Raw genomic sequence first — 27,301 nt, forward strand, 5'->3', positions numbered from 1 at the left:
CCCTTCAAGCTGCTACAGGCCTTTAAGTAGTATGCTATTTCCCAACCCCACTAGGCGAGTTCAAAATCAGAGGCATTTCTGAACCTTCAAGCTTGCCCGAAGAATGGCAATGAGCCAGATGTTGGATATTATGGTTACTATTGGTACGAATGCATGACCTCATCTCTCTTATCTGGAAGGAGGAGAGCATGCCAGGAGATCCATCTCACTCTCAACAAGCTCTCCCCTGGAGCGGAACTAAACTATCGAACCAATAGGAACCTGTTCAACCTTCGTCGCTGTTGAGTCCTTAACTCTTAAACATAATCACACGAGGCACGTACTGCAGACACAGTCACTCTGTAACCTTCACCTTTATTACCTGGACCAAGGAGTGTTGGCCCTGCGAAGGACCTCCCCTTATATACCTGAATCTCCAGGTAAGGAGTGTCTCCTACAAATACACCCCCTGTGGTCAAGGTGTGCATTTCTAGTAAGTATGTACAGTATGTAGTGGTTACATGAGGGTTACAATTGTATAAGGGTTACAGTAGTATACTGGTTACATACATGACAGTCACCTCCAGGCTAGATCCAAGGTCGTCCCATCCTCTGTCATCGAACTACAGTAGTGGGCGACGCTTGCGTCTGCGCACATTCAGAGGCCAAACTTCAAGCCATCGTCAACATCTTCACCAAGGTGTCCAAAGGCATGGGCCTTACACTAAACATCTGTAAGACAAAGGGCCCAAGTTTCAGCCTCAGTTGCTCCTGATTTTTTGGAGCAACTGGTGTAGAACGGAGTATCTTAGAAATTCAAATTCTCGGCATTTAGTTTGCTCCAGTTCTAGTCAGTTAGAACAGTTTCACTTTGGAACAGAATTTTTTTTTCAAAAGGGCCACTTATGCCTGTTTTCAAAGTTTCGGCAGTGAAAACTTACTCCAAACTAACTTAGAATGGAGTAAGTGAAGATTTTTGTACGCTCGAAAAAACCTTGTCTACACTTTAGAAAATCAGGTGTAGGTTACAAATCAGGCGTAGGGAATGGGGGGGGGGGGGTTTAAAGGGAAGTTTACAAACATTAAACACTTCAGTTTTACAAATAAAGAGCCATCATCAATGATAAATGATAAAATCATCAATAAATCAACCAATAAATCAATCAAAAAAAATTCATAAGAAATAATTTTTTTTTAAATCAATAAATAAAACATTTTCTACTTACCGACTGCAGCACCGGGGGCCCTCCAACAGCGTGCTGGGATGCCCCCCCCCCCCCCCCACCCCACCCCACAGTGTGTCTCTGTCAGTGTCTCTATCTCTCTATCTGTCTGTCTGTGTCCCTCACTCTCTGTCTGTCTGTCAGTGTCTGTGTTTCTGACAGTGAGGGGAGGGGGAGGAGGGGGTAGAGGGAGAGGGGGGGGCAGGGGGAGGGGATGGAGGTAGGCAGAGGGGGAGGGAGGGAAGGGGGAGGGATGGGGGAGGGGGGGAGAAGGGGAAGGGGGAGAAGGGAGGGGAGAAGGGGAAGGGGGGGAGGAGGAGAAGGGGAAAGGGGACACAAGGAGAAGGGGAAGGGGGGAAGAGGAGAAGGGGGGGAAGAGGAGAAGGGGGGGAAGAGGAGAAGGGGGGGAGAGGAGAAGGGGAGGAAAGGAGAAGGGGGGGGAAGAGGGGGTGGGAAGGAGAAGGGGGAGGGAGGCTGAACAGGCCAGGCCCAGCAGCCGGGCCCAAGACTTCGGGCAGGGCCCGTCCCCAGCACCAGATTTACAGGTGGGTGGCGTTGGGTTGGGTCGGGTCGGGTCTGGGTTCGGGAGCGCGGGTCGGGTCGGGAGGAGCGCGGATCGGATCAGGTTGGGGCCGGTCCGGGCGGGGGGAGGGGTGGTCGGGAGCACGGGTCGGATCGGGGGTGGGGGGGGCGGGGGAGGAGGGAGGGAGGTTCGTGTCGGGGGCGGAGGGAGGGAGGTCAGGTTGGGTCGGGTCCGGTCCGGGGGGTTGGGGGTGGGAGTCGGGAGCGCGGGTCGGGTCCAGTCCGGTCCGGGGGTGGGGGGGAAGCGGGAGTCGAGTCGGGTCGGGTGGAAGCAGGAGCTGGGCGTGGGAGGCAGCCTTATGCACGCAGCCCCAGTGAGGCCATTCGGCCAGGGCTACGGGCTGTGTGTTTCGGGCCCCTCCCACACAGTTTTGGGCGCCTGGAGCTACTGCACATGCGCGGCCACTGTAACGCGCATGTGCAGAGGTCCCGGCACTGTTTTCAGCGCAGGGACCTGGCTCCGCCCCCCACAGCTCGTGCTGCGCCGCGCCGAGGGCCAGAGGACCAGCAGGGAGCCGGAGAATCTGGAAGTTTTTTTTAGGCGCACTTTATGGCGCAAAAAACGGGCGTCCAGGTCAGGGCTGCGCCGTTCTAGGTGCGGCCCAAACATCCTCCACCAACCTGACCCCGGTTCATAGCACTGCCCACCCCGGTCATCAAAATCTATGGCGCAGCCTTGAACAACGTGGACTATTTTCCATACTTCGGGAGCCTACTATCAGCAAGGGCAGACATCGATGACAAGGTCCAACACAGCCTCCAGTGTACCAGCGCAGCCTTCGGTCACCTGAGGAAGAGAGTGCTTGAAGACCAGGAGCTCAAATCTGGCATCAAGCTTATGGTCTACAGAGCAGTAGTGATACCCACCCTCCTATATGGCTCAGAGACGTGTACCATATAAAGTATATACCTCAAAGCGCTGGAGAAATACCACCAGCGCTGCCTCCGCAAGATCCTGCAAATCCACTGGGAGGATAGACGCACCAAAGTCAATGTTCTCAACCAGGCCAATATTCCCAGCATCGAAGCACTGACCACACTCGACCATCTCCATTGGGCAGACCACATCGTCCGCTTGCAAGCACTCCCAAAGCAAGCACTCTACTCTGAACTCCTACACGGCAAGCGAGCCCCAGGTGGGCAGAGGAAACATTTCAAGGACACCCTCAAAGCCTCCTCGATAAAGGGCAACATCCCCACCGGCACCTGGGTATCCCTGGCCCAAGACCACCCAAAGTGGAGGAAGAGCATCCGGGAGGGCGCTGAGCACCTCGAGTCTCGTCGCCGAGAGCATGCAGAAACCAAGCGCAGACAGCAGAAGGTGGGTGAGGTAAACCAGACTCCCCACCCACCCTTTCCTTCAATGACTGTTTGTCCCATCTGTGACAGAGACTGTAATTCCCGCTTGAACTGTACAGTCACCGGAGAACTCACTTTAGAGTGGAAGCAAGTCTTCCTCGATTTTGAGGGACTGCCTATGATGATGATGATTATGGTCATATTGTGTTGGGAAGGGGGAAATTGAGCTCTGGCTTGTTTCATGCTCTTGCCAAAAATCTAAAAAGCACTACCCATTAACATTATGCTGACAACTCTTCCATACTGGAGAAAAAAAAATAAAAGTAACTGAATCCAGTGCATAAAGGTCAGTTACGTAAAAAATAAGTATTGGCTTTCCAGCAGTGATCTCGCATTGCCCCCAGGATTGACAAATGACTAGCAAATCATTCATATCAATGCCAAAAGATCAAATGTGACAATATCCTGGCTAGCCTTCAAATGCCAAATTCATTAATACAATCAATACCCTTGGGTGACTTTTTCCATTTTGGCTCTGCTTATTTTAGTTATATATTTAAATTATCAGCTGTTTGTTTCATTTTCAGCCTCCCATTCTTTTTCCATATTTTTTTTAAATTTAAAGCTCTTTCAATATGTTAGCCTTGGCTCAGTGGTAGCAGTCTGGTCTCGAGTCAAAAATTTGTGGGTTCGAGTCCCACTTCGGTGACTTGAGCACTTAATTGAGGCTGGCATTTCAATGCAGTACTGAAAGAGTGTTGCACTATTGGAAGTGCTGGGCCCGAAATTCACCGTCCCCGAAGGGACGGCTACCGCGGAGTTTGGGTGCTCGATCGAAAAAATCGATCGGCCATCGTGGTCTGGTACTTTTCCCTCCCCAAGCCATATTCAGCTTGGGGAGGATTTTCCGCATGGAAATGGCGCCGTGAAGCCGCTGTAAAGGTGAGTTTCCAGCGGAAAGAGAAGCAGCGAGCAGGCCGCTGGAAAGCCACCAGGACAGCGAAATTCACCGGGGAAAAGGTAGGACTTTTTCCAGCAGTGCCCCCACGAGGTTTTCGATGCGGCGCTCGAACATGACACCAATGGGGCCCTTTGGTAGGTAAAAAGTTTTATTAATTATTAGTTTTTTTATTTCATTTTCCAGCTTCCGCAGTTTTTATCTTTTCAGATAGTTTTATTAATTGTTTTGGCTCCATTAAACCTGTTGAGTGCTGCTCAGAGGTTTACACATGCCCCTGTACTTTTGTACAACTTTCAGGTCTGACCTTTTAGTGGAGTTCTGTGGGCTGCAGAGAACTGCTTGGCAGGGTTCACCCTGAGGATGGGAGGAGTGTTGGGAGGGCGACACATGGTACACCTGGTCAGAAGCAGGGTGGTATGCAGGAGAAGGTGTTGCCGTCAGCACCTTGCAGACAGGCAGCGGGCAAGGGAGGCAGCAGCCATGATTTGTTCATTCTGCGCTTGGCCAGTGTGCCCGCCGTCTTCACCGGCCCGAATCAGGATTGCGGTTGGCTGCTTGGGGACAAGGGATATCCCCTGTCCACTTGGCTGCTCACTTCTCTGTGGAACCCCAGGACAGCGCCAGAGCGTACATACAAATGACGCACATTGTGCCACCAGGTGCATCATTGAGCAATGCATAGGCATCCTTTAGCAGAGGTTCCGGTGCCTGGACCGCTCTGGTGGCACCTTGCAGTACTCTCCTCAACAGGTCACCATAATTGTCGTGGTCTGCTGCATGCTGCACAACCTGGCTACCATGAGGGGTCAGCTGCTGGAGGTTGAGCCAGCAGTACCACCTGAGGAGGAGGAGGCGTAGGAGAAAGAGGAGGTTTCCCGTCGCCCCAGAGCTAGGAGGCGTCGACCCATCGCCACACTGGAAGGGCCCAGGTGCAGACTGGCCTGCACCCTCCTTGGGAAGGTGCATCCTCACATATATGGAGGAGCCTGACACTTCCCCTGCAATCTCCCTCCATGCATTATGTACTAGCGGTCTGCCAGGTCTCCCCACATCAGGAAACAGTTCTTCTGTCCTCCACACCGTCCATCAGTGTCTTCAGTTCCATATCAGTGAACCTGTTGGCTCTCCTTGCTCCTCTTCCACCAGCCATCCTTCCAACCTCCTTCCCCTCTCAGGGTCTTGATGCAAACCCTGGCCTTTAACCAGGCCAGGGAGCAGCTGGTTCATTAAATCCCTTACCTGCATGCTGAATTTCTCAGTGGTGATAACGCTTAAATTAAGACAGCCACACCGCTGAAAAATCCACTTTGGAAGAGTGCATTAGCGCTGGAACCCATTTGTTCACTTTTTGAGCTGAATATGGGGTGGCCCAGCCACTCAAAAATTTTGGCGCTAATGGCCACAAAAAGGTGGGGGGAGCACCAGTTTTCCAGCGGTACTGAATTTTGGGCCCGCTGAATTTTGCCACCATTCTGGGCCGTTTTTTTGGCCTACGCTGGGTTTTTTAGAGCAGGTTAAAATTTGCAAGTTTCACCAAAGTTTCTGCGCCATCCTAAAGTATTTACGTCTGATTTTTTTAGTTTCCGATTTTTTGACATCACTGGGGGCGGAACCTACCAGGTGCACCATTTCTGGCCATTTAATCGAGTTTGGCCAAGTACCATTTTTTCAAAAACAGTGCACTGCACCCTTCTGAAAAACCTTACCTACACTTAAGAAAATCGGCGCAGAGAAGAGAAAATCGACGCAGAGTAGACACCATTGTTTTAGCAGAGCGATGGGGCCGGTGGCGGGGGGGGGGGCCTTTTGGCCCAAGATTGTAGTGGCACTGGCGGGGGAGCGGGGGGGAACCTTTCATCCAGGATTGCAACGGCACCGACACTGTAGAGGTGAAAAAAAATCTATAAATGCTAAAAAGGAATAAAGGAATTTCATATTGTTTCATATATTGAGATGTCAGTCTGATGCCCCAAGTCTTACTTAGTGATCTATTTTACAAAGAGAAAATGCTTTATTTGTGCCTTAGTGTGTCCCTCTTTCAGTGTGTCCCTCGTTACCCTGGCAACCTCAATTTTTTGGCGCCGACCTGAGGCTCCACCCACAGAGCTTAAGGACAATCTGCGCGCTCCAAAATGAAAGGTTATGCCGACAAAACTTGTTTTTTGGCGCAGTCGGCCACTAAAAAATCGGACGTACCTCTCCAACTGTGCCAAAAAAAGTCTATGTGAATTTTGGGCTCTCTTGTCTGCCTATAGCACGCAACAGCTGGAATTATTTTGAGTATTTGCAGGACTCAGGTAGCAGCAGTGTTGATGGGAGAGGGAAAACAAGAAAGTGAAAGGGAAAGGGAAAAGGTGATGGAAAAAGTGTATGGAAGTGGGGAAATACTTGAAATTGTGCTTGTTGGGGAGGGGGATGTGATGAAAAGCCAGGAATTGTATGTTGTGGGGGCTTTGGAATGGAGGAGGGAAGGAGCAGGAACTGACACCTTGAGTGGGAGGAAATAGCTGAAAGTTGCGCACTGGGAGGGAATTGGGGTAAAGCCAGATGCAGTGCTTCGGGGTGGGTGGGAGAAGCCAGGAAAATATAACTTAAAAGGAAAACTTAATTTAAAAATATTTCTCACAATAATAGGTTATTTGCTGTTACTTTCGGAAAGAAGTGTTAAAATAAAATTATTTTTTGAAATCCACTGCAAAATGGCAAATAATTCTCAATAAAATTCACAAAAATGTCCATGTTCCGAGAAAAAATTGCGACACTCAAATTCATTGAAGATTCTAATAAAGTGGGAAAATACACCAAATAAAGCACCAAAACATTTCTGTGAGAGGACTTGTCTGAGAACCTGCAATAAATGTGCCTTCTGCCTTTGTATTCTCCTTTGAGCCGCTCGTGTATTTGTCCTTTTTTTAAACCTCCAATACAAATAAGAAATGTTGGAGATTCCTAATACTTACGTTGCAAGCCAGAAGAACTATATGCTTTGCTGAGCCGACGAACCAGGGCCATGCTTGAGTGGTCAGCTCTTTGGGCTGTATCTTTTGCCAGCTGTTAGTCAGTTTTTGCTAGTTTTCCAACAAAAGGGAAGAAATGCTTCTTCACACACAGAGTGATCAGGAGCGAGAATGGTTGTCTGGACAGGGGCTTGCCGGCAAAAACTCTGGAATCATTCTGCTGGTAGTTGGATTCTGCAATAAGGGGACTATAGATTTCTGTGGAAGGATGAGCTAGGTGGGGTGATTGATCAAATGATATCGTGGAACTCTTTCAACTATTGACGGGTTCTTTGGGTGGTGGACAAGATTTTTGGAGGTAAACCTTGCATAATAAATTCCTGATCTGTGGCGGCTGCAGGTGAGGCCCAAAGATCAACTCCCAGCTGTGCGTCCTGCCATGAGGGGAAGGGGAAATGCAATCCTGTATTAGAAATTACTACCCATCTAGCCAGCATCTTCTGAACAATGAAAAACACTTTGGTGTCCAAAAAACTTCATCTGTTAAAGGACTAACGGGTGATGAATGAAAATTCACCCCAATGTTGATTGGTTAATGGCCATAAGCTGTAAACACCTCACCTGTTCCACCTGCTTAGATAGAGAAAGGAGAACACAACACCCTCAAAAATCTTGCTTATGTATGTGTATAGTTTTACATATGATTAAATGTTGAGAAATTTGCACTGATCCTTGTAGAAAATCCACAGGTAGCAGTACTACAGTGCACCAAACACAAAACAGTTTACACTCTTTTGACAGCAATTCTCTGTGTCAAAACATTCAACCTGAAATATATTGGAAGCAATATGTGGTCATACCATGTTACTTTTGTAACAGTTAGAGAAAAGAAAGACTTGCATTTATTTGGCACCTTCCATGACCATCAGACGTACCAAAGCGCTTTACAGCCAATGAAGTACATTTGAAGTGTAGTCGCCGCTGTAATGTAGGAAACGCGGCAGCTAATTTGCGCACAGCAAGCTTCCACTAATGTGATAATGACCAGATAATCTGTTTTTTGTGATGTTGATTGAGGGATAAATATGGATCAGGACACCGGGGATAACTCTCCTGCTCTTCTTCGCAATAGTACCACGGGATCTTTTACGTCCATCTGAGAGAGCAGACAGGGCCGCAGATTAATGGCTCATCTGAAAGATGGCACCTCAAATAGTGAACTCCCTCAGTACTGCACTGGAATGTCATCCTAGAACTGTCATGAACACATTCTGTACATTTTTGGGGTAGTGTTTAGTGAGTAGGTACAGTAGTGCAGTGGTTATGTTACTGGACTAATTCAAATCCTACCATGCAGTTTGAGAATTTGAATTGAGTTTAAAATATCTTGAAATGAAAAGCTGATATCAGTAAAAGTGACCTTGAAGCTGTCAGATTGTCATGAAAATCGAACTAATTCACTACTGTCCTGTAGTCAAGAAGGAAACCTTACCCGGTCTGGCCTATTTGTGACTCCAGTCCCATAGCAATGTAGTTGACACTTAACTGCTCTCTGAAAATGGCTAGGCAAGGTATTGGGAAGCCAGGAGATAACGTAGGTCAAATGAAGAGAATGTAAAAGAGGCCAGAGATGGAGTAACACAGAGTTGTCGGAGAATCGTAGGGCTGGAGGATGTTACAGAGATAGGGAAGGGTCAGGCTATAAAGGGACTTTAAAACAAGGATGACACTTTTAAAATCAAGGCACTGGAGGACCACGAGCCAATGTAGGTCAGCGACCTACTGGCACCTGGGTGATGGGCGGACGGGGCATGGTGCGGGTTAGGATATGGGCAGCAGAGTTTTGGATAAGCGCAAATTTGCAGATCTTTGCATTCCTCCAATTCTGGCCTCTTCTGCTTCACTGATTTCCATTTCCCCACCATTGCCATCTGTGCCTTCAGCTACCTGGGCCCTGAGCTCTGAAATTGCTCCCTAAACCTCTCCCCTTCTCTACCTCTCTCTTCTTAAAAGCTACCTCTTTGACCAAGTTTTTTGTCACCTGTCCCATTATTTCTGTATGTTGCTCGGTGTCAACATTTATCTGATAACACTCCTAGGAATGGCCTAGGAATGATTTTACTGCGTTTAAGGCACTATACAAATATATAGGGCTAGAACCTGCACTTTTTTTGCATGCTTAACGCCCACTTAACGCCCACTTTACTGCTGAAATGACGTAGAACGCCCATATATCACCCATTTTGGCACAAAATGTAAACTGGCGGGCATTCTTAGTAAACTTATCACCGAGCGATACTTTCCCCATGTGCTTAACGCCAGGAAAAAATATTACCACCCACAAACTTTTTTTGGGCGGAATCAGCAGAATAGGCAAAATCAACACCCATAATATCGCCCAGCGTTAATTTCCGCCCTGATTTAACGCCGAAAAAGTGGAACTGTTCTGAATGAATGCCAGTGGTGTGGCTGGCATTTGTAAAATCCCACTCTTACGTGAGGAGCTGATATCTGAACGATTTGCCTGAAATAGCGTTGATGTGAGTGACAACGCTGACGTACTGCTGTGTGTGTGCAGCTCAGACATCAATGGTGCCCATCACCTTGGTGCCAGTTAAAGCTTAAGTTGATTGATGTTAAGTTGTACTTAACCCTTTCATGTTAAGGAATCACCAGTGTGTAACGGTGCAGCTATCTGAGACAATGCGCAACAAGGTTATGTTCAATAACAAAAATTTAATACCAACATTGATCTGAAATCATAAGTATCACAGCCAATAACACCCAACCCCCACCCACACCCCACTTTTTCCACCATTGACATAAATCACATGTTCAACATGCCCAGCAACACAGAATACAAAGGCAAAGCAGGTGTGTGGTCCCCAGCCCCCATACATTGCAACAAATTGCATACACCCAGATGGAGATATAACACAGCCATCACCTGCGGACATGCACCTCACTTTCCTTCCCCCCTCCCCTTCTTCTCCCCACCTCTACCCCTTCCCCTCCTTGCTCCACGTTGCCTGGCCAAGGAGCTCCTCAGGCCGTGCCTCATTGCGGGGTATGAAGGCAGATGCGGTTGTTGTACGGGTACAGGAGCGGGGGGTGTCAAAGAGGCAACATTCTCTGATGCAGAAGCAGGATCTTGGTCCTTGCTCTCATCTGTCGTTCGCAGTGGAGGTGCGGAACCTAGGGGTGGAGTGCCGTGCTCTGGACCCACTGAGAGGCCTGTGCCAGCAGTGTTCCTGGCTATCGCATCCAGGGCCTCCGCCATGCGCGGAATATACTCGGTCATGGTGGCCAACTGTCGGGATATGCCCCCCAATGCTTCGATGAGCTGGTCACCAATGTCTACAGTCCTCCTGGACAAATGTACCATCTCTCCACTGTCATGTGGCGCTCGTGGAACAGCCCTGCCGCGTCCACGAGGCCTCCGCGGGGTCGGTGCCATCCTGGGGATAAATGAGGTGCCCTGTGGCGAAGTGCTTGGGTCCGGTACCTCCAGAGTGGAGGCGGCAATGACCGGAGGACCACTAGATGGCCTTGGGGTGGAATAGCTTCTGGTACGTGGCGATGCAGGTTCCTCGAAGTCTGCACTCTCATCCGTAGAGAACAGACCAGCAGATTGACAGGCGACAATCGGAGTTCCTCAGCACCAGATGCAGTAGGATCATCCGCCGACTCCTGCCCTGCGCCCCCACCTTTTGGCCTCTGTGGTCTTGCCTTGGGCTGAGCTGCAAAACACAAATGAAGCTATTACAGGAGAAGTGGGTGCTAGGGTGACAAGGTGAGTACAGCACTAAAGAGAGCATATGCACGACAAAAGCACCACCGCTATCAAAATCATCACAGACATCACATTTCATGACCATCAACACATTTGCATTGCAATGATTTTCATTAGGCCATCATTATTTCTATGACAATTTTAGAAATCATCTATCATATATGATTGTTCGGAGATGAGTGGGTGTGGTATCTATTGACTTTACATGACGCAATGGTGTAAGCTTTACTCACGTAGCATCACTTCAGGGTCTGCGGATGCGTCCGTGGCTGTCCGAGGGTGCTTCCCCACAAGTGTGAGCACACGCTTCTCCATGTCAGTAATGTCACTGGGGACTGGTGGCCCCCCACCCGTTCACCTCTGCACGGACCACGTCATCGATAGCTTCTTCTGTAAAAGGTGACAGGATGACATCACATGAGATCATTGCGTGATATCATTGCTAGGCACTGTCACAGAGACTGATACAACACCTAACCGACAGATCTAATCATGATTATTATGATAATTATCATTGATTACCTAAAGACATACACCGTGACCGCAGGCTTTGAGTAAAACATTGCCGGAAAAAGTGAAAGACCTCACATCTGCTGATAGTCACTCATGACTGTTACAAATCAAATTATATAAATACATAAGTACATGTAAATCAATGTAATACTTACTCTTGCGGATCCCACAAGGTCGTTCCATCGTTTGCGGCATTGGTTGCCCTCCTGGACCTCGTTGGTCGCCGACGACACCACCTCTGCTATCTTGGTCCATATCTTCTGGTATGCCTTTGGGGTGGGCTTCCCACGCCCTCCCTGTGTCAAATCACCCCAGCGTAACTCGACCTCCTGCAGGAGGGAGGCATTTTCTTCGTCGGGGAATCTCCTGGCTCTTTTGCACCCTCCAATGTGCTTCTCTCCCAGCTCACTGCTCTCTCCAGCGTCAGTCTCCACAGTGTGCTGTGATGCCGCCTCCTCTCTCTCCATTATAGGCCAAATTCAGTCAAATATGTGGCTGGTAACAGCTACTTTTTGTTTGCCTACTTGCTGTGAAGCTCTAAAGTCTCCCTCACTGCTCCCAAAGCAGCCACACCACACCCAGACACACCTTCAGTCCCTCTGAGCTCCCTCTCTCTCTGTCTCCTCTTCTGCATGTCATGATGACCCTTGAGTTCCAGAATCGCAGGAATCGAGCGTTGCCATGCCGTTGCTAAGGAGGGCCACACTTTATGGTAGAAGGTCAAAAAAATGTTAAGCTACCGCCCATTTTATATCGCTTGTGGTAATGCCCATTTTCAAAAAGTGGAGACTAGGTGGTTTGAGAATGGGTGAGAAGCCGGCGATCTAAAATCCCTTTTTTAATGCCCACGCCGGAAATATCGTGATAAGCACAAAAGTGGAGGTTGTAGCCCATAGTACTTTAAGATTAAATTATGTAATTACATATGTATCCAGCAGAGGGAGCCCATTCCAAGGAGCAGTGACCACAGGGAGTAGCACATCTTGGGACATCAGGTTACACTGCCTGTGATTTACTGCCTGTTAATTTTAAGGATGAAAAATCATGAGCTATGTGCTGTAATTTTGCCAAGATCTCTTCCCTGCAAGTGTTGCTCTGGATCACGGATCGGCCTTCACAAATATTTCCATCCAAAAGAAGCCAGAATGATTCGGGAGCTGTGGATGGTTTTGGCTGATGAAAGTTACACTTGATGTGGTCCAGCCAGTTCGCATAGGGTTGCCAACTCTGATTTGAGACATTCCTAGAGATTTGATCACGTGATGTTCTAACCACATGACTTCTGGCCATGTGACATCGGAGCACAAGGCCCCCTGATCGCGTGACATCCGATCACGTGACATCTGCAAATGTTATTGCATTTACCATAAAAAAGTTGGGTCCCTGTAGTTGAGCATCTTTGCTCGTGTTTTCACAACAGCAGCTGCTGTTCGAGAAGTTCCAATAAGCAGGAGGCCACCCTTGAGCAAAGATGTGAAACCGAGGGGAGAGAAGAGGGAAAACCGAAGAAAGGGGAGCAATACACAGAGGAAAAACCAGAGGTGGGAGGAACTTTGATTCCACCATAACTAGGTGCGGTCAAGCTCGCTAGTCCACACCAGGACCCCACCTCTCTCCTTGTCTCCTTGCATTCTGACTTGGTTCCTTGTGAAGATAACGCTTTAAACTGGGAGCCTCAGTCAGAGCTGATCAGTACTTGGACTATACATGTTTAAATCGGCCACCTGACACAGGGGCACATCATCCTAAACTCCCATCAGTGCCAACATTTCTAAACCACACCTCGGGCTCGGACTCAAGAAAAGAGAGTTTTCTTGAATAATAGAAATGAGAGGACAAGGAGAGGTCATTTGATTCCCAGTGCTCGAGTCATTACTGGTGCTCTCTCCTGTAACATACACAGATCCTTTTATATCCTTGCTTTTCAAATACTTGTACCCGTCCCTTTTAAATGATGTTCTTGTCTCTACCTCAGTAGCCAAATGTGATGAAGCATCCCATGGCCCTCTATTCAAGAAACTTCCTCCTCCCTCCCTCCTTGGTTCTTCCAGTGAGGATCCTTGGCCTCCATCCCCTTGTTCCCCATTCACCCATCAATGGAAACAATCTTTCACTGTTTAGCCACAGTAAAGTCCAGAGGTTTCAAGGGTGGAAGATGAGAGGTTGGCGAGGAGAGTGTTGGAATAGTCAAGCCTAGAGGTAACAATGGCATGGATGAGGCTTTCAGCAGCAGAAGAGCTGAGGCAGGGGCGGAGTGGGGCGATATTATGGAGGTGAAAGTAGGCATAATTGGAGCCCAATATGCACATGTTCAAAAGGACCCTACTTGCTTTGGGCATGTGTTCTTCTCGCCTGCTCCGGAGAGCAGGTGAAAATTGGAACCTGTCAGCTCCCGGTGGCTCTAAGGAAGGTAGGGTTCAAATCATCCAACAAAGAGGTTGGAGATGGCTTTGTCAGTGTTTAAGACCATGGGAGAAGAGAGGTCACAGGAGATGGCACGGTAGAGGGTGTGGCTGCGAATATGGCTAAGGAGAGTTCATATTAAGTAAAAGGACTAGGGAATACTGGATGGAAGTGTATCCAGAGGAGAGGGGGCAAGGGAGGCAGAGATGTTAGTTGTAGGCTTATTCAAGGGGATATCAAGCCGAGAATGGCAGTGGGCGAGTCGGAAGGATAGTGTTTGGTTGGTTTAGGGATTGGAGTGCAAAGTATCGACAAGGGTGAAATGAAAGATAGCATGTCAAAAATGGGAAGTGTTGGGAAAAAAGGGGCCAAGAGGAAGAAATGAGAAATAGAAATAATGATCTCAGGTCTGGAGTAGTAGCCAAAATACAGACACAGATGGAATGGACAGAGAGTTTCTGATCATAAACAGCGGTCAGGGAGGAAATAATATATAAGAGTCCAAAGCTGATTTTGTTCCAAGTGTTGGTTTTTGTGGACCTTTTCCATCTTGCTCATTATCTTACGGAGAGAAAGAAGGAATGTGGAATGGGAATGGAAGAACAAAACGTGATACTTAAACCTGAAAGTTAGCCATTAGCAGTCTAGTTTCATAGAATCATAGAAATTTACAGTACAGAAGGAGGCCATTCGGCCCATCGTGTCCGTGCCGGCTGACAAAGAGCTATCCAGCCTAATCCCACTTTCCAGCTCTTGGTCCATAGCATTGTAGGTTATGGCACTTCAAGTGCATGTCCAAGTACAGGTACATTTTAAATGCTATGAGGGTTTCTGCCTCTACCACCCTTTCAGGCAGAAAGTTTCAGACCCCCACCACCCTCTAGGTGAAAAATTCTCTCCTCAAATTCCCTCTAAATCTCCTACCACTTACTTTAAATCTATCCTTCTCTTCTTAGGCAGTCCCTTGGAGTCGAGGATGATTTGCTTCCATGCTAATATGGGTTCTCAGGTGACTGATGGGACCAATGCGGGACCTGCAATCTCTGTCACAGGTAGGGCAGATGGTGGTTGAAGGGATGGGTGGGTGGGGTACTTGGGTTGTCATGTGCTCCTTCTGCTGTTTGCACTTGGCTTTCGCTTGCTCCCGGCGAAGAGACTCGAGGTGTTCGGCGCCTTCCCAGATGCTTCTCCTTCACTTTGAGCTGAATTGGGCCAGGGATTCCCAGGTGTCGGTGGGGATGTTGCACTTTATCAAGGAGACTTTGAGGGTGCCCTTGAAGCGTTTCCTCCGACCACCTGGGACTTGCTTGCCGTGTCGGAGCTCTGAGTAGAGCACTTGTTTTGGGAGTCTAGTATCGGGCATGCGGATGATGTGGCCCATCCATCGGAGCTGATCAAGCCTGGTCAATGCTTCAATGCTGGGGATGTTGGCCTGAGCGAGAACACTGACGTTGGTGCGCCTCTCCTGCCAATGGATTTTCAGGATCTTGTGGAGACAGCGTTGGTGGTACTTCTCCAGTGCTTTGAGGTGACTGCTGTACATAGTCTATGTCTCTAAAGCATACAGGAGGGTGGGTATCACTACTGCTCTGTAGACCATGAGCTTGGTGCCGGGTTTGAAGTCCTGGTCTTCATACACTCTCTTCCTCAGGTGACCGAAGGCTGCACTGGCACACTGAAGGCGGTGTTAGACTTCATCATAGACATCTGCCCTTGTTGACAGTAGGCTCCAGAGGTATAGAAAATGATTCACATTGTCCGAAACCTCGCCATTAATTTTGATAATTGGGGGGGCAGTACTGTGTGGCGCGGGTAGGTTGGTAGAGGACCTTTGTCTTACGGCTGTTTAGTGTAAGGTCCCCTGGTTATTGATTCCTCTGCTAAAAGGAAATAGGTCATTCTTATTCACTCTATCTAGGCCCCTCATAATCTTATTATCATCGGCACATAGGTAGTCCCTCGAAACGAGGATAACTTGCTTCCATGCCAAAAAAGGATGAGTTCACAGGTGTTTCAATGAGGGACCTGATATTTCTGGTCTTGAACTACATGTTGAAGGGTGGAAGTTGCCTGTGCGTGGATTTTTTTAGTGTGTACTGGCCGTTGCACCCCAGCCACCACATGGGCTTGACAGAGCTTGGTCTTGGTCCACGGCGAGGATTAACCAAGACGACTGGAGACCAGCTCTGCTGCATGGGCCTAGTGCGCAGTGTGGGCTGGCCTGTGCTGCCCCTGGGCCCTCGGGGCCCAGAAGATAATCTTATACACCTCAATTAGGTCTCCCCTCAACCTCCTTTGTTCCAAAGAAAACAACCCCGGCCTAGCCAATCTTTTCTCATAGCTAAAATTCTCCAGTACAGACAACATCCTCGTAAATCTCCTCTGTCCCCTCTCTAGTGCAATCACGTCCTTCCTGTAATGTGGTGACCAGAACTGCATGCAATACTCTAGCTGTCGTCGAACTAGTGTTTTATGCAGTTCAAGCATAACCTCCCTGTTCTTATATCCTATGCCTCGGCTAATAAAGGCAATCATTAATGCCTTCTTAACCATTTTATCTACCTGGCTTGCTACCTTCAGGAATCTGTGGACATGCACTCCAAGGTCCCTCTGTTCCTCTACACATCACAATGTCTTACCATTTATTCTGTATTCCATTGCCTTGTTAGCCCTCCCCAAATACATTACCTCACATTTCTCCGGATTGAATTCCATTTGCCACTGTTCTGCCCACTTGACCAGTCCATCGATATTTTCCTGCAGTCTACAGCTTTTTTCTTCATTATCAACCAGATGGCCAATTTTTGTATCATCTGCAAACTTCTTAATCATACCCCCTACATTCAAGTCCAAATCATTGATATATACCACAAAAAGCAATGGACCTAGTACTGAGCCCTGTGGAACCCCACTGGAAACAGCCTTCCAATCACAAAAACACCCATCGACTATTACCCTTTGCTTCTTGCCTCTGAGCCAATTTTGGATCCAACTTGCCACTTTGCCTTGGATCCCATGGGTTTTTACTTTCGTGACCAAGCTGCCATGCAGGACCTTATCAAAAGCCTTACTAAAATCCATATGCTCTACATCAAAAGCATGATCCTCATCGACCCACCTTGTTACCTCCTCAACAAATTCAATCATGCCAGTCAGATAGGCCTTCCCTTAACAAATGCATGTTGACTGTACTTGATTAATCCGTGTCTTTCTAAATGAAGGTTTATCCTGTCCCTCAGAATTTTTTCCAATAATTTTCCCACCACCGAGGTTAGGCTGACTGGCCTGTAATTACTCAATCTACCGCTTTCTCTCTTTTTAAACAACCGTACAACATTCGCAGTCCTCCACTCCTCTGGCACCACACCTGTAGCTAGTGAGGATTGAAAAATGATGGTCAGAGCCTTTCTTACTTCTCTTAACAACCTGGGATACATTTCATCCAGGCCTGGGAATTTATCCAATTTCCAAGATGCTAAACCACTTAACACTTCCTCTCTCACTATGGGCTCAAAATTGGCCCACCCCTTTTTTCGGCACACTCACCGGAGATGGGCCGCTTTTCTGCATTGAAAAGTGCTCCGAAAAAATCGGACCCCACTTTGGACGCTGTCTGGCTATCCCGGGTCTTCGCGCAACATGGCCAGTCGGGTCAGGGGCGGAGCCAGCGTCCCACGCTGAAAACAGTGCTGAGACGTCTGCACATGCGCTTTGGAGTGTGCGCACATGCGCAGTAGCTCCTGCCCCCAATCTCTCCATGTGCGTGCTGCAGTGTGGGACCCGATCATCATCATCATCATCATCATCATCATACCGGCTGCTGGTGCGTCCCGCCCCTATCCCAGGCCGAGCGGCCTACCGCACAGGCCGGCCCGCCGCCTTTCCGGGCTGAAGATGAAGGTAGGGTGGGACTTACTTACTTCTATTTTTTATTTAGATATTTTTAAAAAATTATGTAAATATGTTTTGTCTCTTGTGAATAGTGGTGACCATTTTTCAAGCCTAGTTACCTGGTCCTGTTGTGAAAGAGGAACATAAGTGACGGAGGAACACTGAGAGAATATCTTATTTATTGAAGTAGACTTTATTTAGATAATATGGATTCAATTTTGACCCAGTATAGTCATTGCAAACAAATAGCTGTTTAAATTAGTTGTGAGATTAGGGCAATTTAATTCAACTATCTTTTACTTCTTTTTTTTGTAGTTTAAGCTTCCATGAATGCTTCTGTTGTATAGTAAATTAACTTTGCGAAGTTTGTCACATGATGTCCTATATAGCTGTGTGATCCTATTCACATTCTTTAGTCAAGTCATTAAGTCCTGCTGGCCTCCGATGTACCTACCTGCGCTGATTTCTAAACTCTCCGCAAGGGTTTTCACAAGCGGCCACAAGTGGCCACATATGCTGGCCTAAGTAAGTTTCGAGTAACTATTAGCTGGTCAAAGTGGCCTAAATGGCCAAAATGGGCATAGGTGGCTGGTAATGCCCCCTTTTGAAAAAAAAACGAAACCAAAAAAAATCCTAACTAACTCACTTACAATGGCGCAAATTGAATGTGAAAAATGTGGATGTTTAAGACTCTCCAGAAAAATCAAGTTACTCCAAAAAAAACAGAGCAACTCCTGGCCAATTTTGAGCCCAAAGTTTCTGCAGTGAGATAATAGATTCATAATTTTTCTTATTTTGGAAGAGTAGCAATTATTAAACATAGAAGAGCTTCCACTTGTCATTTCTCTTTCCATTGAAAAAGAAAGGAGCATAAATAATGATGGAGAAATCATCCAAAATGCATTTTTCCTTTCTCATTATTATTAGGCAGTGGTAAATAAGGGAGGTGTTAATAATAAATGTGGCATATCAACGTTTTTTTAATATAGATACTATGTAAAACTGACTGCGACTGCTGTTGCTGAATTCTTATTGTGGCTTTTGAGACTAAGGACTCAATTTTCCCCAATGCCGTTTTTTGGCATATTGCAAGAGTTATGTTCATTTTTTTTGGCCCCGACTACTCCAAAAATATAACTAGCAAGTTTCCCTGTTCTATTTTTTGAAATTGGCACCATCCAGTCTGTCCTTTAGCTTTGGGGGGGGCGGAGCGTAATGTCTGCACCGAGAAAAACTATGCCCCCCCCACCATTCCGCGCATGCGCGGAAAAAAAAGGATGTTTTTGACGTGATTGCTATGGGCCTGCATGCCCACTACAGCTCCTGGTCTGCATTCAACCATTTTTAAAGAGCCAGTTGTGTGTGAGAACTTTAATTCTCATTGGAAAAATCGGAGCTGCAATACAAGGTGCAACGTGGCTCAAGGACCAAGAATTTCTTATAGAACGAAGGGAAGGCACTGGTTACTGTAATTAAGACCAGATTGCACAAGCTGGTCACATAAAAGTTTCACCAAAGAAATGAAGAAACGCTGGAACCAACTTACAGAAGATTACTGTGCAATGGTGACCACCCCGAGTTCTGCAGGCCAGTGCAAAAAGAAATGGCAGGACCTTGGTCAAGTAGTTAGTGTAAGTAATATTTTCATTTATTCAATGGAATTGCAATTGTAAATCTGATCATCTTTATATGTCCCACCCAGCAGAAAGACACCCTCTCTAAAAAGTTATATTTTCATCTTCTCAGAGGAAGGTGGCACACAACAAAAGGAAAAGAACGCGAACAGGAGGAGGCCCGGCAAATCTTCACCCACTGGCATCCTTGGAAGACAGGGTTGCTGCTTTGATGGATCCTGCCTGGAGAAAAGCAACCACCACTGCACAAGCTGGGCCCCCACTCGAGGGAGAGGGTAAGTCCTGCAAATTCCACAGTTTGGCTTTGCTAAATGTTAAGTACTGCGCTGGATAGCTATGCTTCCGGTGGTCCTTCAAATCAGCCTGCTGCCAATGCTGTGTGAGCCTACTCATACCACCCACCCTGCTCCCTCCTCTGCTGCTAACCATTTGTCTGTTCTGTTATATTTTGCTGAACTTGAGGCCAACCCTGACGAAGCTGAAGACAATGCAGAAGAAGATTCAGATGTGGACGAGCCTGAAGAGGAGAACATCTTCTAATCCCATCTTCCAGACCAAGAGCATGGGAGTGAGGTGGAGGGGCAGGGAGAGGTGATGGATGAAGCCCCCACTGTTGTACTCACTTTGCAGGAGGTGCAGGTGCCGCCTATGAGATGCCAGGCCCTTTCCTGAGTGGTACGAGTGTTGGGACATTCCATGGTTTCTCACAGTCCAAGGCTGTGGGTCCCAGTGGGATGCAGCAAGGCAGATCCAGGGTGAGGAGGAGAAGGAGAGCTCGACAGCGCTCTCTTGAAGTACAGGATGTAACAGATGTGGTTCAGATGATGGTAATGAGTGCAGAGAGCATTGACCTTACACGATCACTCCTGGACACCATCAGTGGGGTGGGTGGTGAGGTTTCGGGACTGTCGGGAGAAGTAACAACGCTCTCACGAGAAATGGGAACACTGTCTGGGCACATGAGGGAGGGAATGTCGCGGGTAGCTGATACACTGTCGATGAAGATGAGGGAGGGAATGTCGCAAGTAGCTGATACACTGTCGACGAACATGAGGAAGGGAATGTTGCAGGTAGTTGAGACACTGTCAGGGCACATGAGGGAGGGAATGTCACAGGTAGTTGAGACACTGTCGGTGAACATGAGGGAGGGAATGTCGGAGTTAGCTGCTGCAATAAGGGAGCACGCCCAGACTCCGCGTCCATTGACAAAATCAATTGCCGCTCCCACTCCAATCCCCAGACCAGCCTCTGAAGAGGCCCAAGCCAGGCCTTCCACATTACCCCTGCCCCTACCCCACCTTCCATCAATAAATGCGCAATACCCGAGATGTTCAAAAGAATAAGCTTGGTACCAACCCGAGAAACGCTGCGTCTGTGGGTAGGGGTGGAGTCAACAAGACCAAGCGCAGCGGGCGGTCTTAGAATAAGATGGAGGAGAGATGGGTGCAGCCTTTCTTTGCTGCTGTTTTTGTTGTTATTGTTGTTATTATTGTTACTGTTGTAACTGTTCTCAAATTAAAAGTTTTTGTAAGTTATGTAAATTTACAAGTTTAAAAGTTTGTAAGTGATCTTAAAGTTTTTAAGTGATCTTAGAGTTTGTAAGTGATCTTAAAGTTTGTAAGTGATCTGAACTGAAAACGTTAAAGTTTGATACAAGAATATTTTTATTAAAGTTAAGTACAAACAAGTATTAAACTTTTGAATAAAATATGTTTTAAATTATAACTGAATCATTTCCATTATTTGTTCCATTAACACAACACAACATTAGGAACAGGTCCAAACACTAAACATGGTTCATGTGGAATAGTTGCTGCTGAGACTTCAGGCAGCAAAGCGTTCACGGATGAGCTGCTGGCGCAAGGCTCGAGCAATTGTTAAAGGGGCATGACAGCCTGCTCTCCTCCGCTGTCGTGTTCCGGGATCAGGTAGATGTATGGGTTCCTCATCCTCCTCCTCCTCATCATTTGCATCTTCCTCCTCATCATCAGCCACTCTCACCTCAGGCGGGTCTTCTACTACCAGCTGCTGCTGCCTCATGATGGCTAAGTTATGCAGCATGCAGCACACAACAGTGAACTGACCGACAATCTCAGCGGAGTATTGCAAGTAGCCTCCGGAATGGTCCATGCATCGGAAACGCTGTTTCAACATGCCAATGGTCCTCTCTATTATGCCGTGCGTCGCAATGTGCGACATGTTGTATTCCCGGTTAGCTTCTGTCCGGGTTATGCGTAGGGATGTCTTGAGCCAGGTGGTGAGGCCGTACCCTTCGTTCCCCAGCAGCCAGCTCTGCCCTTCTGACTGCTGCTGAAACATAGCAGATACAGCGCTCTCGCGTAGGATGAACGCATCATGGGTGCACCCAGAGTATCTCACATCAACTGACATGATGCGATGCATGTCGTCATACACGAGCTGCACATTCACGGAGTGGAAGCCTTTTCTGTTCCAGTACATCTCGGAATCCACCAAACGTGCTCGCAAGGCAATATAATGCAGTAGTCACCAGCCGAATGCAGATATGTGTTGCATGTTGAGAAATGGCGCACACATCCCCAGTTGTGACCTGGAATGATCCAGATACATAGAATGAAAGTGCAGCTGTAACCTTCACTTCAACTGACAAAGCAGTCCTCCTGACGCTTCTAGGTTGCAGGTCTGTTTTTACTAACTCACAGATCTCGGTTACAACTTCTTTGCAGAAAACAGCCTTCTCACTCAGGGGCAGGTCTGAACGCCTGTCTCGATATACCGGACATGGGTAAGGCCTCCTGCCCATCATCCTACGTGCTCTGAGGTTCCTCATGCGATGACGTCAAATTAATTGTCTCCCCCGCAGCACCATCATGCAGAAGGATTGCACGAGGTGTGGCATTGTCAGTATTGCCCCCATAATTAAATTGTACCTTTGCAAGAAGCTCAAAACAGCAGGACAAGGAGTTAAAGCTTCTTTGTTCTCTGTCTCCCCAAGGTCGACGCCCTGGTATGGACCGCACCCTGGTCTACGCATGCACAATAAACTTGCTTAGAACGAGAAACTAGGCTTCAAATGAGGACATTTGGGGCAATGAAGTCTAATGCAATTCTTTAATTTTAGATTTTTTTTAAAGTACCACCCCACCATCAACCAAACGTCTCCTCACCGGGCTCGAGGGTCGGCCGGCAGAATCACTCCCTCACCCAGACTCAGAGGCTCGGCAAACACCCCCCGCCTTCTTTTGATGCTGCTGCTTAGTGTAAGGCTTCTCATGCCTTCAGTTCGGCTTCCACGCCACCCCGCCGTGCCCCCCCCCCCCCCACCCGGGGCTTCTTTTGAAGCTGAGCCCCGAGCCCCTGTGTCCGGGTGAGGGAGCAATTCTGCCGGCCAACGCTCCGACCTTCGAGCCCGATGAGGAGACGTTTGTTGATGGCGTGGCACTTTGGGAAAAAAAACAAAATTAAAGAATTGCATTAGACTTCCATTTTCTCCGTTTTAAGTTTGAAAAAATTAAGCATTATGCTGCATATTTAATGTGTTCTTGACTCCCTTCAAAATTTTGCAGAAAAACAATGGCGTCTTTCTGCGCCAATTTTTTAATGTGCGCTGGTTTTTCTTAAGTGCCCAGAAAGTTTTTGGGAATTGGTCACATACGCTGTCCTAGGAGAAATGTAAATTGGCCAAACTTGCACAAATGTGAAAAACTGGAGCAGACATCAGGTTACGCCGCCCCCTATGACGCAAAAAGAAACTAACTTTTAAAAAATCGTAACTAACTAAATTACGCTGCGCACAAACTTTTGGAAAACTTGGATATTTTAAAAGCGCGCCAAAAAAACGGCGCAGATAACTAGGGAAAATTGAACCCGAAATCACTGGTACTTTCTGTACTATATAGTACTCAGCTGTTTGTTTCCACTGGCAGGAGGATCAATAACCAGAGTACACAGATTTAAGATAATTGGCAAAATAACCAGGGGGAATAAGAGGAGTATTTTTTTGCGTAGCGAGTTATGATTTGGAATGCACTGCCTGAAAGAGTGGTGGATGCAGATTAAATAGTAATTTTCAACAGGGAATTGGATCTGTACTTGAAAGGTAAAAGTTTGCAAGATTATGCGGAAACAACAGGGGAGCCAATGTTCCCTCTAAGCTACACGGCTATTTGGCGATCCCGCGCAGCCCGAGACCGGCTTTTCCAATGTTAAATTTCGCTCATGCGCAAAACTGTGAATGGCCACGCAGCCCCTTAAAGGGGCCATGCACCCGAAGAAAACTTAAGGGAACATTGCAGGGAAATGGAACGAATTGGCTAGCTCTGAAGAGCCGGCACAGGTATGATGGCTCGAACAGCCTCCTTTTGCGCTGTACGATTTTATTCTATGATCCAATAAGACATTTCTCTTCTTTCAATACTGAAATTTACACATATTTTCCTGTCATTTTTACCACTTGACTTTCTGACCTTCAGTACCAACGTACGAACCTCATAGTGCCAGCTGCAGACACTTACAGCCTGATTCCATTATCTTTCATTGACTGGCTGCACAGGCCCTTGAAGAAACTAAGCATTTTATTTGCAAATGTGATACTGATAGACAGCTGTGAAAATCTAGCAGCGAGTGTGCAGACTGATTGACAGCAGTTTCAGAGCGCTGAGGCATGGTCTCAGAATCAGTGGAGCACTGGAGGAAACATAATAATTTAAAAAATGACATGGCCAAGAAACCAGCCGTAAAAATTAGAAGTGGAAGAAGCAGGAGGAATTAATAACCGAAGCCATCAAAATGAGAATTGCTCTAATACCAATATTTACTTTTTTTTATTGAAACCATCTAATAAGAAATGCAGCAGTAATCTGCATATAGATCGTTTCCCCCTCGCCCCACACCAATTGTCTGGTTCTTAATGGTCATTGCTCCCCTGAACTTTACTCAGTTGTTTTTCCTATAGTCGACTCTCCTTCATGCTTTTTGTCCTCCTGTGTTGAAGTCAGGATGCATCATACAGTGTTCTACCATAACTCTGCACTTCCTCCTACAATCTGTAGATTTTTAAAACTCGAGTTTGACATTATGTGATCACTTCTTTCTCCATCTTGTCTCTCAACCTTGGTAATGCTCTATAGGAATTGACAATTTACCTAAGACAATTTTCATAATAATTATTATTATAAATTATTTCGGTATGATGGCAAAGAAGCAGATATGTCAGTCACTGACTTCAGTGTTTCCATTTGTCAGTTGAATTCTCAATTGCACTATGATTAATGTCAAAAAAATCCAAATTACAGGATGCAGATTCCAAACTGCCTGCTTTGTCAGTGATAGCTACTTTATTTGCCACTTCCACTTTGAATAAAATGTTGTCATAGAACATCCCACTTAAATTGAGGCACTACTCATGCTGTGACATTTCATAAAATGGATGGACTGGGCTGAAGCTCAGGGATGCTGTCAGAAGATGCTGATTGTGAGCACAGATCAATGCTTTCACTCAAAGGTCTCCATACGAATTAAATTGTGAAAACAATGGTGAAATTAGTCTACAAATAATTCGAGTATGTTCGTCATATATATTTTCGTAGAAATGTTATGCTTGGTTTATAATTTCAATTGAAAAAAAAACCATCGATCCAGCATGCCCATTTTAGTCCTTTGTATTTTAATTTATCTTCAAAACACATTTATATAATTTATAAGAATTGCATTTTTTTCAATGATTCCTGGCTGTCCTCGTAGTTAGATACAGTTATCTAGAAAAATCGAGTACAAGAGTTGTGTGAAGGCTTAAAACGTAATATCAAACAAAACAAGCTTATTCTAAAAAGCTCATTACTTAGACAAAATAATCGTCCCACCACTAGCCTCCAATCTGTTTCTCACAACTTTATATATTTATCAATATTACTCCTTTGAACTTTTCTCTTGTGATTAGTCTTTGCTCCAAATACAGTCTACTACACACCATTCCTTCACTCTGCATCTTCACTGTGTTGAAATAAAGCATCATCATGACATTCTCTACTCCCCGGACTTCAAAACTGCAGAATTCCAAGTGTTCCCTTAGTCCCTTACTCTTAAAATCAGCAGGCTTTTCAAACCTTAGTCATATAACCAATAGTTCTTGATTAACATCCTCTCTCTCTCTTTCCAACCTTAGTGGTGTTCATTTAAAATAAGATTTCTCAATTTTAAAAAATCATTGCGGCTGAAATCACAAATCCCTGGATGCACTGCAGCATCCGGGGGGGGGGGGGCGGGATTTTAACATGGGTGTGCGGGTGAAGGGTTAAATGGGAAAAAATTCCAAGTGTGTTGGGAATGTGGCTCCAACCCGTCGACTTCGAATGTTACTGAGACAGGACAAGGAGTGGGCAGCCAAACCTGCCCCGAGAAGCGGGTTGGCATTTTAAATATGTTAATGAGGCTGGATTGAACACACCCTCACCCCACGAGTCGGAGATCGTTACCACCTTGGGATCGGACCCACCCGGGGTCAGGAATCGGACCGTCCTTGGGACCGGACCCACCCCCCCACCATCACCACCAGGATCGGACCTACTTGGTCCTGCGGACTCACGTTGTAAATCAGGCTGACTTTCAGCAGGGAACCTGTCAGGGTCAAGATTTGCATGCTGAGGAGTGAAATCTCCACAGAATGGGGGGAAACCCAGATTTTCGGATTTCCTATCCGAAACTCCGTCCGGCCACCAACGCAACCCGCTCCAGTAAATATCCAGCCCATAATTCAATTTATAAAAGGAAACGCAACCCTATTTGAAATATTCGAATTTAACTATTGCTAGCTACAAACAAAATCATCAGACTGCAATACAATGGTGTCGTGAATCCATTTCACAACATCTCACAGAGGGAGAACAACATTAAACAAAAATCCAAAAAGTGCAGACACTCACCAGGTCAGGCAGCATCTGTGGCCAGAATAAACAGATCAATGTTTCAGATGTGGACACTTTGAACTAGGAATAATCTCTTGTGGTCCAGGACATTCTCGACAATATGTCACTCATGGTTTCATGTAGTTTTGGTACTCACTAATATATATAAATTTTGGCTCACAAAAAATGTGCATTTTATATTTATATATATATACACACACAGTACCATAAATTGAACAGAGTTAATTTTTCAGCAAATTTGAAAATGCATATTGGTAAAATGAAGTTTAATTTCTTCTTGATTGTTTCTACTTGTGAAATAATACAAAAAACCATTTGGCAGACGCCAGCCAGATTATTCTTTCATTACCTTTTAAATGAAGAACTATTGGACAAATGTCTCCAAGCAGGAATCATTTTATTGGGTCACAATTATGAAGGCAAAGAGTTTTCTGTTAATTGGAGAAAATGCAAGAATGGAAAATTGCAGAAGGAAAAATGACCGGAGACCTAGAATTAGACAATTTAAAGGAATATTATTGCCTTGGTTGAATGTCTTGGCTTACATGAGTCATTTTGAAGAAATAAATATTTTCCTCATCTTAAGTATCTACAAACCATGCAGCAAACACTGGCCAAGAGGACCATTGGAATTCCTGGAGGATCTTTGCCAAATCTGCTTTGAATCATGTAATGGTCAAGTAGCAATCGAGACTGATTTGTGCTCTGATTTTCATTTGCAGAAAGGAATTGTAACCTTCTTTTCCGCCCCATGATGGAATAGCAGAGATTGGGAACCTTTTGTATACAGCACTCTGGGTGCATGGGTGTGAAATTGTTATCCTACCTTTGTGTAGCACATTATGTAGGAGAAGCTATCGTTGCTCACCACATTTGTACATGGAGGATGTAACTTGATTCATAATTTAAATATGCTTAAATAGAAAAAGGGAGATTGTTAAATAGTAAAGTGATATTAACATGAGAGAGTCAGAGATATACTGAGATACATTAAAGATGTTTCAAGCCAGTCCAAGCTCGCGGTAAGAGGAGTCTGGGCCAGGAGAGGCCTTTCAAATGAGATGTTAAACTGAGACCCTATCTGCCCTCTCGGGTGCTCGTAAAAGATCTCTTGGCACTATTTCGAAGAAGAGCAATGGAGTTCTCCCCGGTGTCCTGCCCAAT

The 27,301-nt window shown here is 46.4% G+C and overlaps 1 long non-coding RNA gene across 1 annotated transcript; it reads right to left on the reverse strand.

Annotated features, from left to right (window-relative positions):
* Positions 1–10,449: 10,449 nt before the first annotated feature.
* LOC139230455 (uncharacterized) lies at positions 10,450–11,894 on the reverse strand. The gene is made up of 3 exons (XR_011587929.1): positions 11,463–11,894; positions 11,028–11,184; positions 10,450–10,741 (listed from the first exon to the last, which is right to left on the reverse strand). It is a non-coding gene; the product is annotated as an uncharacterized lncRNA (long non-coding RNA).
* Positions 11,895–27,301: the final 15,407 nt, after the last annotated feature.

Source organism: Pristiophorus japonicus, chromosome 2, assembly GCF_044704955.1.
Source record: "Pristiophorus japonicus isolate sPriJap1 chromosome 2, sPriJap1.hap1, whole genome shotgun sequence".
Classification (NCBI taxonomy): domain Eukaryota; kingdom Metazoa; phylum Chordata; class Chondrichthyes; family Pristiophoridae; genus Pristiophorus; species Pristiophorus japonicus.